The 14,681-nt window shown below is 40.6% G+C and overlaps 1 protein-coding gene across 1 annotated transcript in view; it reads left to right on the plus strand.

The window, feature by feature from the left end:
* The first annotated feature begins 1,607 nt into the window (after nucleotides 1-1,607).
* RNF13 (ring finger protein 13) overlaps nucleotides 1,608-14,681 on the plus strand; it is a 73,190-nt gene continuing 60,116 nt past the window's right edge. Inside the window, exon 1 of the mRNA XM_060767730.2 lies at nucleotides 1,608-1,726. The gene's annotated coding sequence lies outside the window, so the exon portion shown is untranslated. The remainder of the gene's footprint in view (nucleotides 1,727-14,681) is intronic.

The following is a 14,681-nucleotide window of genomic DNA, read 5'->3' on the forward strand; positions in this document are numbered from 1 at the left end:
TTTAATAAGCTTTTAATAGATAGAACCGTCATCAAACATCCCATCCAATACATTGGCTTTGATATCAGCATAAACTTGGAAGCACTTTCTCCTCCATGACAGAATCTCTTCTATTCACAGGTCTTCCTACTGTATGTGTTTGACATCATAAGACATTTATTTTCCCAACTGGTGCCATTCCTTTTCTATGGAATCAGTCTGAACCTTGGCAAGAGGAATGCTAGCCTCGAACCACCATTCCTCATCCACTGGACAGTAACGAGAAAAGAATACATGAAGCTTCCTTTCTCCTTCTGTGCTAAATAAATATCTCTGCATGCCTCAGATTGCGAAAAGCAAGAAAGACTTTTTTCAATGAAGAAAGAAGGAACTTCAGCAGTTCTCTTTGGAAAGTCCCTGACCCCAAGCAGATTTTGTAAAAACAGACTTTCTATTTTTGCAATTGGCTCACACTGTTGTGTCAAATACTACTAGTCAACTCTCCACATTTGCAGATTTGTCTTTTACTGATTTGCTTATTAGTGGAATGGATTTAGGTGGTTTTTAAAAATCCCTTTTTGGTCAACCCTGGAAAAGGCAAATATTTCCAGACATAAGGTAGTTCAATGCTATGTGATACTGCCATGTATCATTTCACTAAGATTCTGTGGTTCTATGATTCTATGACGCTAAGGCAGGCATGGGCAAACTTCGACCCTCCAGGTGTTTTGGACTGCAATTCCCACAATTCCTAACAGCCTAGGAATTCTAGGAGTTGGAAGTCCAAAACACCTGGAGGGGACAAGTTTGCCCATGCCTGCGGTAAACCCTGGAAAAGGCAAAGATTTCCAGACATAAGGTAGTTCAATGTAATGTGATACCGTCTTATGCCATTTCACTAATGATGTATGAGTCTAGGTCTCCATGCAAGTTTTGAAAGTGAGGGTGCATCCACACTATGGCCATCCAGCCTCTGTTTAAAAGCTTCCAAAGAGGGAGTCTCGACCACACTCCGAGGCAGAGAGTTCCACTGCTGAACGGCTCTCACAGTCAGGACATTCTTCCTCATGTTCAGATGGAATCTCCTTTCTTGTAGTTTGAAGCCGTTGTTCCGCGTCCTAGTCTCCAGGGAAGCAGAAAACAAGCTTGCTCCCTCCTCCTTGTGACTTCCCCTCACATATTTATACATGGCTATCATACCGGCTGTTAGGAATTGTGGAAGTTGAGGTCCAAAACACCTGGAGGGCCCAAGTTTGCCCATCCCAGGCTGTTAGGAATTGTGGGAGTTCAGGTCCAAAACACCTGGAGGGAGGGCCCAAATTTGCCCATCCCAGGCTGTTAGGAATTGTGGGAGTTGAGGTCCAAAACACCTGGAGGGAGGGCCCAAGTTTGCCCATCCCTGGCCTAAAGGCTCTGTAAAGCTACAGGAAGTGTTCCTCCCCCTTTGGAGTTTTCTGTCCCTCTGCATTGGCCCCGCCCCCTCCCCTCCCCTCCCCTCCCCACAGGAGACGTCACGTGCCAGCAGCCGTGCACAAACCCCGCCCCGCTTTTGTGAGTGACGGGGTCACCAGACCAATCGCAGTCGCCCACTGCAGTCCTCTTCGCCTATGCCCGGGCTGCCCCGCCAACGAGGGCGGGATTTCCGGAACTTCCTGCCCATCTCGCCGACGGGCCGAGAGAGGGCTTTATTATGGATTCCGCCTGAGCTGCCTTCTCCGCCTTTTCCGCGGCTGTGCCTGGATCTCAGGTGAGAGGCCTGGCTGCTTTGTTGTTGAGGCCTCCTCTGTGGGGATGGGGTTCAGCTCTAGGCCGACTCAGAGGGACCCCTCGCCTTCCTCGACCTGACCTTGTGGCCTCTTCCTCTCTCTCGCTTCCATTCCTCCTCCTCCTCCTCTCGCTTCCTCTTCATCTAGCCTTCCAACACACAGGCTGTGTTTACACGTCTGAATGTGGCCAGAGTTGCCAAACCCGTGCATTTCAAAGGTCTGTGTCAACTTGGGCCAGCCCTCCAGGTGTTTTGGTTTTTAGGAATTGTGGGAGTTGAAGTCCAAAACACCTGGGCTCCTTCCACACAGCTGAATGAAATCCCACAATATCTGCTTTGAGCTGAGTTATCTGAGTCCACACACAGATAATGTGGGATTTCCTGCCTTGATAGTCTGTGTGGAAGGGCCCCCAGTTCAAAGCAGATATTGTGGGATTTCCTGCCTTGATATTCTGGGATATAAGGCTGTGTGGAGGGCCCCCCAGTTCAAAGCAGATATTGTGTGATTTGCTGTCTTGATATTCTGGGATATAGGGCTGTGTAGAAGGTCCCCCAGTTCAAAGCATGTATTGTACAATTTCCTGTCTTGATATTCTGGGATATAGGGCTGTGTAGAAGGGCCCTCAGTTCAAAGCATATATTGTACAATTTCCTGTCTTAATATTCTGGGATATAGGGCTGTGTGGAAGGGCCCCCAGTTCAAAGCAGATATTGTGGGATTTCCTGCCTTGATATTCTGGGATATAGGGCTGTGTGGAAGGGCCCCCAGTTCAAAGCAGATATTATGTGATTTCCTGCATTGATATTCTGGGATATAGGGCTGTGTGGAGGACCCCCAGTTCAAAGCAGATATTGTGGGATTTCCTGCCTTGATATTCTGGAATATAAGGCTGTGTAAAAGGGCCCCCAGTTCAAAGCAGATGATGTGGGATTTCCTACCTTGAATTCTGGGATATAGGGCTGTGTAGAAGGGGCCCCAGTTCAAAGCAGATATTGTGGGATTTCCTGCCTTGATATTGTGGGATATAGGGCTGTGTAGAAGGGCCCCCAGTTCAAAGCAGATATTTTGGGATATAGGGCTGTGTGGAAGGGCCCCCAGTTCAAAGCAGATAATTGTGGGATTTCCTGCCTTGATATTCTGGGATATAAGGCTGTGTGGAAGGACCCCCAGTTCAAAGCAGATATTCTGGGATATAGGGTTGTGTGGAAGGGCCCCCAGTTCAAAGCAGATATTGTGGGATTTCCTGCCTTGATATTGTGGGATATAGGGCAGTGTGGAAGGACCCCCCAGTTCAAAGCAGATAATGTGGGATTTCCTACCTAGATATCTCCTGCCACAAACCAGCATTAAGTTTAAGATCTTCAGGAGAGGCCCTGCTCTCGATTCCACCACTATCGCAAACACGGTTGATGGGGATGAGAGACAGGGCCTTCTCAGCAGTGGTCCCCTCCCTATGGAATACCCTCCCTAGAGATATCAGATTGGCCACCTCCCTCTTGTCTTTTAGAAGGAAAATCAAGACCTGGTTATGGGACCAAGCATTTGATCAGTGAGCAGCAAGTGGAAGAAGATCACACAGCTTATGGCAATGAATTGACCCGGACTGGTTTTAGGATTTTGATTTTAATGGATGTGTCTTAATTAATTGTTTTAATTGTTGTTTTAATTTTTAATATTTTGATTGTACTGTGGTTGTTTTTATGATGCTAGCATCGTATGATGCTTTCATTAGGCCGGCCTGAGTCCCCCTTCGGGGGGAGAAGGGCGAGGTATAAATATGGGAAATAAATAAAAAATAAATTCTGGGATATAGGGCGGTGTGGAAGGGTCCCCAGTTCAAAGCAGATATTGTGGGATTTCCTGTCTTGATATTCAGGGATATAGGGCTGTGTGGAAGAGCCCCCAGTTCAAAGCAGATATTCTGGGATATAGGGCGGTGTGGAAGGGCCCCCAGTTCAAAGCAGATATTCTGGGATTTCCTGCCTTGATATTCTGGGATATAGGGCGGTGTGGAAGGGCCTCTGAAGGACAGGCCCAAATAGGCCAGGCCAGCACAAAGGCATAAACTTTGTTAATCTGAAGGGAAATATCTGAAGGAATTGTTCCCCCACCATCGCAATCGCAGTTGGTTGGGACAAGAGACAAGGCCTTCTTTGTGGTGGCCCCTGGGCTGTGGAACTCCCAAGCGAAATTAGATCGGCTCCATCTCTCCTGACCTTTCGGAAACAAGTGGGATGAGGCCTTCGCGGACTAGGCTGACTGGCTGGCAAAGCTTTGGCTTTAATGGACTTGGACTGACTGCTTTTGGGATGATGACTTAAATCGGCAATTGTTTGAATGTTTTTATATTGTTTTTACTGAATGTGCATATTTATGCTTTTTGTTGTGGGCTGGTTGTTAGCCGCCCTGTGTCCCTCTGCGGAGGTTGAGATAGGACAGGATATAAATGTCTGAAATAAATAAGTTTGTTTGCTAAGCTTTGGTAGGCTGAAGAGAAAGAAATTTGGATAATAAACTTTGTTGACTGACGAGGAAGATGTTGGCAGCATAAGTTTTGGTAGGCGTAAGGAGATTTTAATACTTATTTTAGATTTTACCTTTGTCACCTAAGTATTTAAACGTTTAATACTGTCCTTCTTCATTCCTTCGCAAATCAAAACGTTTTTATGGGACCAGGCCTTTCCTGACGACCTAGGTCCCTTCCACGTCTGTATAAAATCAACATTGAACTGGAAAACATGGCAGTGTGAACTCAGATAACCCAGTTCAAAGCAGATATTGTGGGATTTTCTGCCTTGATATTCTGAGTTATATGGCTGTGAGGAAGGGGCCCCTAGAATAGACAATGGCCAGGCAATGTAATAGCCTGGTAATGTAATTTTTTCGAAGTTATGTTAGACCTGACAATGTTTTCATACAACCTAAGGAAAAATTGAGTTTTTAGGATCTTAGCACAATTGTTTTACTAATAATAATAAAACTTAATTTATATTTATATTCTGCCCTATTTCCCAGAGGAGACTCAGGGGCAGATTCCAAGAAACAAAAAAGGTAAGCATTCAATGCCTCATTAACAATAAGTACAAGTGGAATAACCCATAATAACCCCACATAAAAAGACAGCTAAACATGACATCTATAACTTGGATAAAAACATAACCTATTGAAAATTATAACTAACATAGAAAGTGAACATAAGACATCTGAATTACTTTACAAAAGCCAATGCAGCTTCAAAGATGCATGCGTTGATTGTGTGGCCAGTGATGTTAAATGGGCTAATATGGCCTAACAAGGCCCAAAGACATTGATAATTTCTAATCAGCAGTCTAGTAGTAGTCTCTCTTCATCTAATCCTCCTCTCCATATGTTTGTGAGCAAAAATAGGTTTTCAGTTGTTTCTGGAAGGGGAGGTGGGAGGAGGCCAGCTTTATTTCTTTAGAGAGGGAGTTTCAGAGGTGGGGGCAACCATGGAGAAGTCTCTCTCTCTCTCTCTCTCACTCTCACTCTCTCATTCCCACCATTCATACTTGAGATGGGGTTGGGACCGGGAGCAGGGCCCGAGTTGATTTGCAAGAGGAGATGTGGTTAGTCAGATAACCACATCTCCTCCTATAAACCAACTCGGGCTGGATGGAAGTTTAAAGTTCAAGAACTTGAATAATCTCAGTGGTTTAGGGAATTTTTCAAATGATCATATTGCAATTTATTAAAATTTTTATATGTATATGGGAGGTATGGTGTGCAATCTGTTTACCTGGGTTATGATGTTTTTGTTGGACTTTTATGTTATGTTTATCTTTGCTCTTTTAGTGTTGTATGCCACTTTGAGTCCCACCCATGGGAGATAAGCAGGATAAAAATATAATAATAATAATAACAACAACAACAATATCATATTCAATACTGGCTTTTAACTCTGCTTTTGACAATGTTTCCTAATCCATAACGGCATGTCATGCTCCTATTTTGACGTACGTTCTTTTTTTTTTGTTCTGGTTCTTGACTGTAATAATAAATATGTATGTATATATCTAGAACATTGTGTCCCCCTTTACATACCTGGGCAAATACTGAAGTCAAGCAGGGAGACCCTTTTCTCCACACCACTCCCTTCTAATATGCGCTTAAGTAGGACCAGGGAAGGCTCCTTCTCAGGACGAGCACCAGCACTTTGGAACTCCTTCTGGAAGAATTAAGAGCTCCCCCGTTACTGTGGAGCTTCCAGAAGACCTCATTTAAGAAAGCTTTTAACTACATGTGCTAGGGCTGGGTGGAGTTCTCAGGTTCAAGCACTTGTTTATCGAAAGGGTTTTTTGTGGTGAGGATGTAATGGGTTTACGAATATGTGTTTTTGACCATGTTTGAACTTTGTATTGGATGGTTTTATTTTGTTGTAAGCCACCTTGAGTGTGCTTGTGGAGAAAGGCAGGGTAAAAATATCTTAAATAAATAAGTGTATGCTATCAACTTCTTTATCTCAGGGCTCTTCCACACAACCATATAACCCAGAATATCAAGGCAGATAATCCACAATATCTGCTTTGAACTGGATTATCTGTGCCCACACTGTCATATAACCCAGTTCAGTGTATTTTTGTACAGCTATGTGGAAGGGGCCTCAGTCTCAAAGGTGCTACAACATCCCAGAAATAAGGCGGAGTTTAGTTGGTAACTTTCTCTTAATTTTCTCCTATTGCTTTTGCTGCCTCCTTTTCCTCTCTGTGGTTTATATCGAAACCTATGCGTGACCACAAGTTTGACATCAAGTTTCAGGAAGCTCTGTGATAGCATCATTGCCAAAGAGCATTTGACGTGCATGCCACCAGTCATGCCTTAGGGCCTGCTGAGCTTTTATGATGCATAGAGGGATGAGCTTATTGTTATTTTAGTAGTAATACCCGTGGCCCTCTGTATCCATGGATTCTGCTTCCACAAATTTATTACTTGAATATATATATATATATATATTCAAGTAATGAATTTCTGGAAGCAGAATCCATGGATACAGAGGGCCACGGGTATTACTACTAAAATAACAATAAGCTCGTCCCTCTATGCATCATAAAAGCTCAGCAGGCCCTAAGGCATATATATATATATATAAAAAATCCAAAAAGGAAAAAAAAATTCTACACCATTATATGACACATTGTGGTATCTGTGGGAGGTCCTGGATCCAAACCTCCTTGGATACCAAGGACCCACTGTATTATGATCATTGCCAATGCCATTTTAATTTGGTGGGGGAAGTTGCCCATTGTTGATGGTGTAATGATGAACTGCATTTATGATGTCGTCCTTCCCCGTGATGACATCAATTTGTTTTGGGACCCTCTGTTGGATTTTTCTGGTGCAAAATATTTATGCAAAGTCTTTAAATGGTATTTAGTGATAGCCAAAGAGATTTACAGTATCTTTACAATACTTAGTTGTCTGTATGCTGCCCAGTTCTGTACTTGTGAAGTGACTGCACTAAACAGTGAGCTAGAAATCCATTATGATTTTTCCATTCCTTCTTTCTTCCCACTCTACTTAGCAATTCACTTGTAAAATTTATTTTGTTTTCAGAACCAAGAGCAGGTTGCCAAAAATCTCATTGATGAGGCCTGCTTTCAGATGCTTGTGGACTCAGGCAGCTTCAGGTGACCTGTAATGATAGTCCAATGGATTGCATAGATTTTTAAAGGCAAGAAACACTTAGAAGTGGTTTTGCTAGTATCTGCCTCTGAAATATAGCCAACAGCATCTCGTATTCATTCGCAGTCTCTCTCTCCCCCCCCCCCCCTAGTTACTTACCAGGACTCACCCTGCTTCGCTTCCCAAATCAAATGGGACCTTGTGCCTTTAGCACACACCCAAAATTCCTCAGTCTCTGTATGAGGTTGCACTTCATGTCTCTGGGAAATGGTGTCAAATGTATAATAACAGGTCTGCACCCTGATGGAGTGGAATAAAGATGTAGTATCTGTACAAATGCCCTGTTGTCTGTTAGGATAAATGTATTAGTTTTCAACAATAGATAACTGAATAGATTAGCCCTAATGAGTAAGAGATTACTTTGCCCCAGAAGAGTAATTATGCTATCTCAGCAATATTATTTTATGTACTCTATTTGGACACCAAGGTTGCATGGAAAATATCTTACATATATCTTTGCAGATACCAGATTTTTTAACTTTTGGAAATAGGATAATATCTGAGACTCTACATTTGTTAATTAATGTATGTTTCAGGCTGACGTGAGTATTTGGGTGTAGGATTCAACCAATACATAGGTGATGCATCTTCTGAAAGATGCTCACTTGTACTGAGATAGTCACAGACTCCCACATCCATACGTGGGAGTACATGCTAGTCAACACAATGGACTGGCTTCTGGCTAGAGAAGAATAGGATTGTATTGTATTTTACAGATGCACTGTATAACTTCACTAGACACCCAGGCATGTAGCCGAGGGGGGGGGGGGGCTTGAGGGGCTTCAGCCCCCCCCCCCCCGAAATTCTCATGGTGGTCCGCGGGAAGGCCTTACTGGTATATTATTTAAACTGTTATGTTATTCATATCATGATATGATCACCATGCTCAATATATCCCATATGCATGGGAGTATTGGGGTAATGATACAAAAGGTTTGCAAGGGCAAACCCTCTTTCACTCAGACTCACCCCCCTCCCCCCCGAACCAAAATCCTGGCTATGGCCTGTAGACACCTATGTCTCAGTGAGAGAGGCAGCATGGTGTTGGACCATGATGCTGGAGACCCGGGTTCAATTCCCCGTTCAGCCATAGATGCCTATGTGGTGATCTTGGATGACTTACATATTTTCAACCCCAGAAAAACTGCATGATATGCTCCTCTTAGGCTGACCATAAGTCAGAAGTGTCTTGGGATATTCAACAACAAATCTCTCTTAAAATGAGGCAGTGTGATGTGGTTTGAGTGTTGGACTATATTTGACTTTAAAGACCATAGTCTGAAAGTCTGCTCTGCCATGAAATCCAGTGGGTGACCTTGGATAGTCATACTGTCTCAACTTCAGAGAAATCCAAACCCTCTCTGAACAAATCTTACCAAGAAAACTGGTTTCCCTTAGAATCTTCATAAGTCAGGAACGACCTGAAGGCATATAACAATTTGCGATAGTTCCTTCACCAAAATGGACTGATGCTTTACCTGATATGTACTTATGTGTTGGAATGGTATTGAATTATTCATTTCACCAGCTAAAACAGTTTGGCATCATCATCCTTTTAGCATATGAACTCTATTATCATTATGAGTGTGAAAGAGAGGGTGAAATTATGTTGTCATTCAGTTGATTTGATCACAGGAATTCCACCACCTGACCATTGCAATCTACAGCCATTGTTTGCATGTCATAGCAGATACTGCCTGCTTTTTCTACATGAAACTTGTTTAGAGTTGCTGATGAAAGAAATCTTTATGCTATATCTTAAAAACATTTGGTTATGTGCTTTTTCTTCAGAATGTAATGATGATCATCATATTTTTAATATCAAATGCAGATATTAAAAAAAATAAGACAATCAATCAACACAGTAAATGTAATCAAAATGCATAGAATATAGAACCACAAAATCTTCAGCTTAATTTTCCAGGGCAGCAAAATGTTGGAATGGTATTGAAAGATGAGAATTTGGGATGTATGGTCTGTATACCAGAGAAATGTTTCATTAAATGATTTTATTCTGCATGAACTTCAGCAGTCTTCAAGTAATAGGTTTTACTATCTCTTTATGAATGTTCCAAAGCTTCCAAAACCACACTTAGTTAGAAAAGTCCAATGTTTCTCTTATGGGTGCTAAAAATGTAGAATAAATTAACATTTTTATGCAGTGCAACTGTAAATCCTTTGGAATTGCAAAATTTAGTGGTTTTACACTGTTTTGTCCAGTTATATTATATTTCCTGTTGGTCCTAGATATTGTTCTGAATTATAGGCCCAATTTAGTGTTCCTTCTCTCTAAAGTAGAACCATTAAAACCATTGTAACTTCAAATGTGGCACACAAGTCCATTAATTAAAATACATTTATTTTATGTAGGAGTAAGGTTGAACATGACATTAAGATAATTTAGAATTCTGATCCTGTCCTCTGGGGTACAGGCTACTTTTCATAATTTGATGTTATTTGCAAATTTGATAAGCATACCTTCTATTTCATCATCCCTTGTTATACTGCATTAGTCACTTTCTAGGGGCTTAAAGAATGTCTGTTTAAACAATTTCTGCCTTTCAGACTTTCTCCCTATTTATGCTAGCTATTTGCTTGTTTTCCTCTTTGGTAATGTTTTCTATATATTTTGAATCTTGAAATCTTGTTTCTGCTAGTAGCCACTGAAATGCTTAATAGACCACTATTTGTTCTTCTGGTCAGTTTTGTAACAGAGTTCTCTGATAAACAGAAATCAATGCAGTTGCTTACATTTTCTGTGATTATGAGTCCACATGTCTATCTTAGTAGACTCATCTGTTTAGTTTAGTCAGAATATTAATAAAGAATATTTACTTTTGCTCTAATAAAAAGTAAATATTCTTTATTGACGTTTTGAACACTTCCTCTTCACAAAGAACCAATGTGTTTCTTGGCTGCAAATACTGATATTTTTCAGTTGTAGTTTTTATTGATGTAATGTAACCAATTTGTTTCAAAAAAATAAGGTAAAATTGTAAGTAGATAAATACATTTTGTGTAACTTGTTGCCACTGCTCATGAATGGAAGGAACATGTTGCCAAACCAACAATTTGATTCTCTGTTTCCACAGTCTTCTCAGAGATCCAGGCAGTTGGTCAGCAGTTTGAGAGGATTATCAGTTACAAGTGGAGAGTGAGATCTAGTATGGAAAAGCTCTATATGGCAGCCAATGTAGGATAAGAAAGCAGAATTTGAAAAACAGACTAAAGGCCAACACTGTTTAGTTAATAAGTACTCTTGGGGAGAGAGGGTGGAATATAAAAGGATTATTATTATTATTATTATTATTATTATTATTATTATTATTAAAGGGAGTAAAATAAGGGTTCTGGGAGAGTTGTGAAATACTCAAGAATTTGTGTATTTCTTACACAGCAACACAGCTGTGTGGAAAGAGAGTTGGGTGAAATGGCATGATCCCAGAGCCTGAGGTCATCTGATTTTCAGGCCTGACATTTATCTAAAAGTTTTCTAGGTGGAGCTTTTTGTTTGAACCAGTTACTGTTTCAGACTACAGCCAGCAGCATTGTAGCTCAAAAACAAGCTTTTTGGGGGTCGTATTTTGCACAGTACTTTTCTTGTTAGACTTGGTATCATTGTAAAGCAAGGAACTGGTATTTCCTTAACACTCCTCTCCAAGCAAGCTGTACCGTTGCCGGCTTATTCAATAACTGTGAAGTAGCCTAGCCTGGAAGAGGGCATGGTTCTGGGGCAGGATGTTTAGCTTAAGGTCATTTGAAACAGCAAATAGTTGGAAACAGTTCCTACAAGAATGCACAAGGCTTTATCTTTTACTGGTGAGTAGCAATCCCAGGAAATGCTGACAGGAAAAACTGAGACTTGTGAATGTAGTGAAATACATGTATGATGATATTTTGAAAATGCTTGCTTGCAATATTGTTTTTAGCTGCTACACTATGCCTAGGATGCACTGAACCTAATGCATCTGAGAATAATATCCCTTAGAAGCATTCTTAAAGCCTTTGTTGTTTGTTTTTCAGATAAAACGTGTAGGTGAGTGTGCAGATAATTCTTCAATAATTATCTTACTCTGCTTGTGCAAGATGCCTTTTAACTCTTTCTCACATCTTTCTGTTAGTCATTCCGCTGCTTCTTCTAGATGCCTACTCTAGCCAATAGATGAAAGAACTGAATGTATAATAGATATAGCACAGTTCCACATCATTCTCAGATGATGGAGATCTGTCTTAAATATGTCAGGGAGTAAATCTGTTTATCTAAACACAGCTTCACATTTTCCCCTTTTAGAAGAAGAAAAAGAAGCCAGAAAGATGTAGTTAACCATTGGCTGTTACATGTCTACCTCAGTTAACAAAGTCACTGACAAAGGACTTCCTTTTACAAAGTGGTTTTGTGTCTCCAACCTGCCTTTTGATCTATTGTTGTTTATGGCTGGAAGAGTGTCAGCAACATAGAAATTGGCAAAATGGTGGATGGAGGGCTTGAAGAAACATAGACTTTGGGGATTGGGTTGGAGCAGTACCTTTGTACTGAGCAATGTAGCAAAATTTGTGTTATAATAAAATGGGATACTTGTCTTGCTGATCCTATTGCAGCAGTCCGTACCTGTCTATATCAAGGAAAGTAAATGCAGATGTATCCAGAATTCCTTACTGAGCATGGGTGAACAGTAAAAAGAAGGAAAGTAGATAAGCTTGCCTTGCCAGCTCTCCCCTTCACTTCTTTTATGAAAATTATAAGAAAAGTAGAGGGCAGCGAAAGAAAAAATAATGACAAAAAGCACTTCGGAAGAAACTTTCAAGTGGTCTCTACAGTTTAAAATTGTTTTTTGTGTTATTTATGCAAGGATTTCCTGACCTAAGAGTTTTGTTTCACATGTACATGATATTAGTTTTGGCTGAAAGTTTAGTTAAAACACCTGAAACTCTTCTTTTTATGCACGGTGTATTATACTTATTCTTTCCATATTATCTATCCTCCTTTTATGTTTCCCCCCCTTCAGAAATAATACTACTGCATTTAATGAGGTCTACAGATATTAGTTTCCCAGTCTCCTTCCACACATCTGGATAAAATCCTACATTTGCATTGAACTGGAATATCTGGCAGTGTGGACTCAGATAACACACTTCAAAGCAGATATTGTGGAATTTTCTGCCTTGATATTCTGGGTTATATGGTTGTATGGAAGGGCCTTTAGTTGGGAAACTATTGTTAATGACTTCCAAGCAAGCCTACATATGAAGCTATGGTTTAAAGCTGGCTTTCGGAGACTCGCTAATTAGGAACTGTACAACAATGCTGCCAAGATGTACATGTGTATGCTCTGAAATGGAAGCATGTTTGATTATTTCACCAAGGACACAGTAGGGTTAGCTGAAAAGAGTTCTGCTCAAATCCTGTAGGCAACATTTATATTGTTGTTGTGTACCTTCAAGTCACTTCTGACTTATGGTGACCCCAAGGCAAATTTATCACAAAGTTTTCTTGGCAAGTTTTCTCCAAAGGGAGTTTGCCATTTCCTTCTGAGGCTGAGAGAGTGTGGCATGCCCAGGGCCACCCAGTATGATTTCATGACTGAGTGGGCAGTCATCATTCAATGCTCAAACCACTATGTGATAATTCAATCAATGCCAACAATGGTTATTTCAGGAAAAAGGTTTTGTTTCTCTCTGCATGTGGCCTGGCAGTTGGTAAACAATGCATTATAGACAACAAAAGACACAAATAGGAAATATGACCTTTGATTTAACACTTTTTTGATGTCTGCCTTAAATGAGTGATGGTGTGAAAATACCAGTATTTGTTACAGAAAGTCCCAGGTAGTGCCTTTCAACAATCATAGAACTGGAAAGGGCTGAAGTCGAGCCCACTACTCAATGAAAAACATGTTCAGCTAAAAAATGGCAGCAGGAAACTGCCCAGCTTCTTTTTTGAAGATGTCTGAAGAAGGAGATCTTCCCACCTATCTATACTATTCTTACTGTCAAGATGATATTTCTAATGTTCAGTTGAAATTTACTCTTTTAATTTTACACCATTAGAATTTCTATTTTCTGGAGCAGCAAAGAACAAGTCTGTTGTCTTCTCTCTCTCTTGTCTCCTCTCTTGACAGCTCTTGAGGTATTTAAAGAGTACAATCATGTCATCCTCAGCCTTCTTTTCATCAAGCTGAACAAGCCAAGCTCCTTTACCTTTTCCCATATGTTTTGTTCTCTGTACTTCTTAACATCCTTGTTGCATTTATTGGTATCTCCTCCAACTTGTCTATATTCTTATATTCTTGTCTATGTTCTTCTGCTCTTAATGTTTTGAACTTCTGGTTTTAATATTCTAAAAACCTCAGATTTTAATATTTCAAGCTTCTGGTCTGAGGCCGCAATAAATAAATTCATTCATTCATTCATTCTTAAAATGAGGTTCTTAGAACTGAATGCAATATTCTAGGTGAGGCCTGACTGTCACCGTATATAGTGGAGTTATTACTTCTCTTGACTTGGAAACTGCTTATGTTGATGCAGGCTAAATAGCATTCAGCTTATTTGCTGCAGGAGCAGCCTTTTCTTGAGCTCTGTTAACATTTAATCATTCTTATTGAACAGTCTCCTTACTGGCGCCTTGTGGCCATTCTCTTGCTTTAGAGATATTTGAAAAATCTCTTTTTGTTGCTCTTTGCTTGGCTAGCCACTCCCAGCTCATTCCCTAGCACCTTCCTGCAAGCTTGGGCCATGGTTCTGTACTCTCGAAATCCAGATAGACATTCTTTGTTTTAAAGAACTTCTGATGTCATGATTAATTCCTCTTCCCCCTCTCTCCTCTGCCCCCAAAATGATTTCAAAAGCCTTTCAGATTCAAAGAAAGTTGTTTTGGGAGTGTGGTGTTCTTCAGTCAAGAGCATAAATTGCCTACTTCCTTCTCCAGGAGGCTGCTTGTTGAAATCGCTAACATAGCTTTCTCTTCTATTCAAATCATTGTCTAAGTTTAACTTACTAGTTTTTGCCTGAATTCATCTTTTTAAGACATCCAGATTCAAGTATTTTGGTTATTATCTGGCATCTACCAATCTCTATGGATGCTGGTTAACAGAGAGTCAAACATGATACAATGCCCTTACTTTTGAAACCTCTTTCTTTCTCTCACCCCCTACAATTTAACAAACTGTAATTTCAGTGGTTTGCAACCTTACAAGTTTGCTTATTTTGGATTACTATTTCCCCATCTTGAAGCAACTA

This window comes from Anolis sagrei, chromosome 3 (genome assembly GCF_037176765.1).
Source record: "Anolis sagrei isolate rAnoSag1 chromosome 3, rAnoSag1.mat, whole genome shotgun sequence".
Taxonomy (NCBI): domain Eukaryota; kingdom Metazoa; phylum Chordata; class Lepidosauria; order Squamata; family Dactyloidae; genus Anolis; species Anolis sagrei.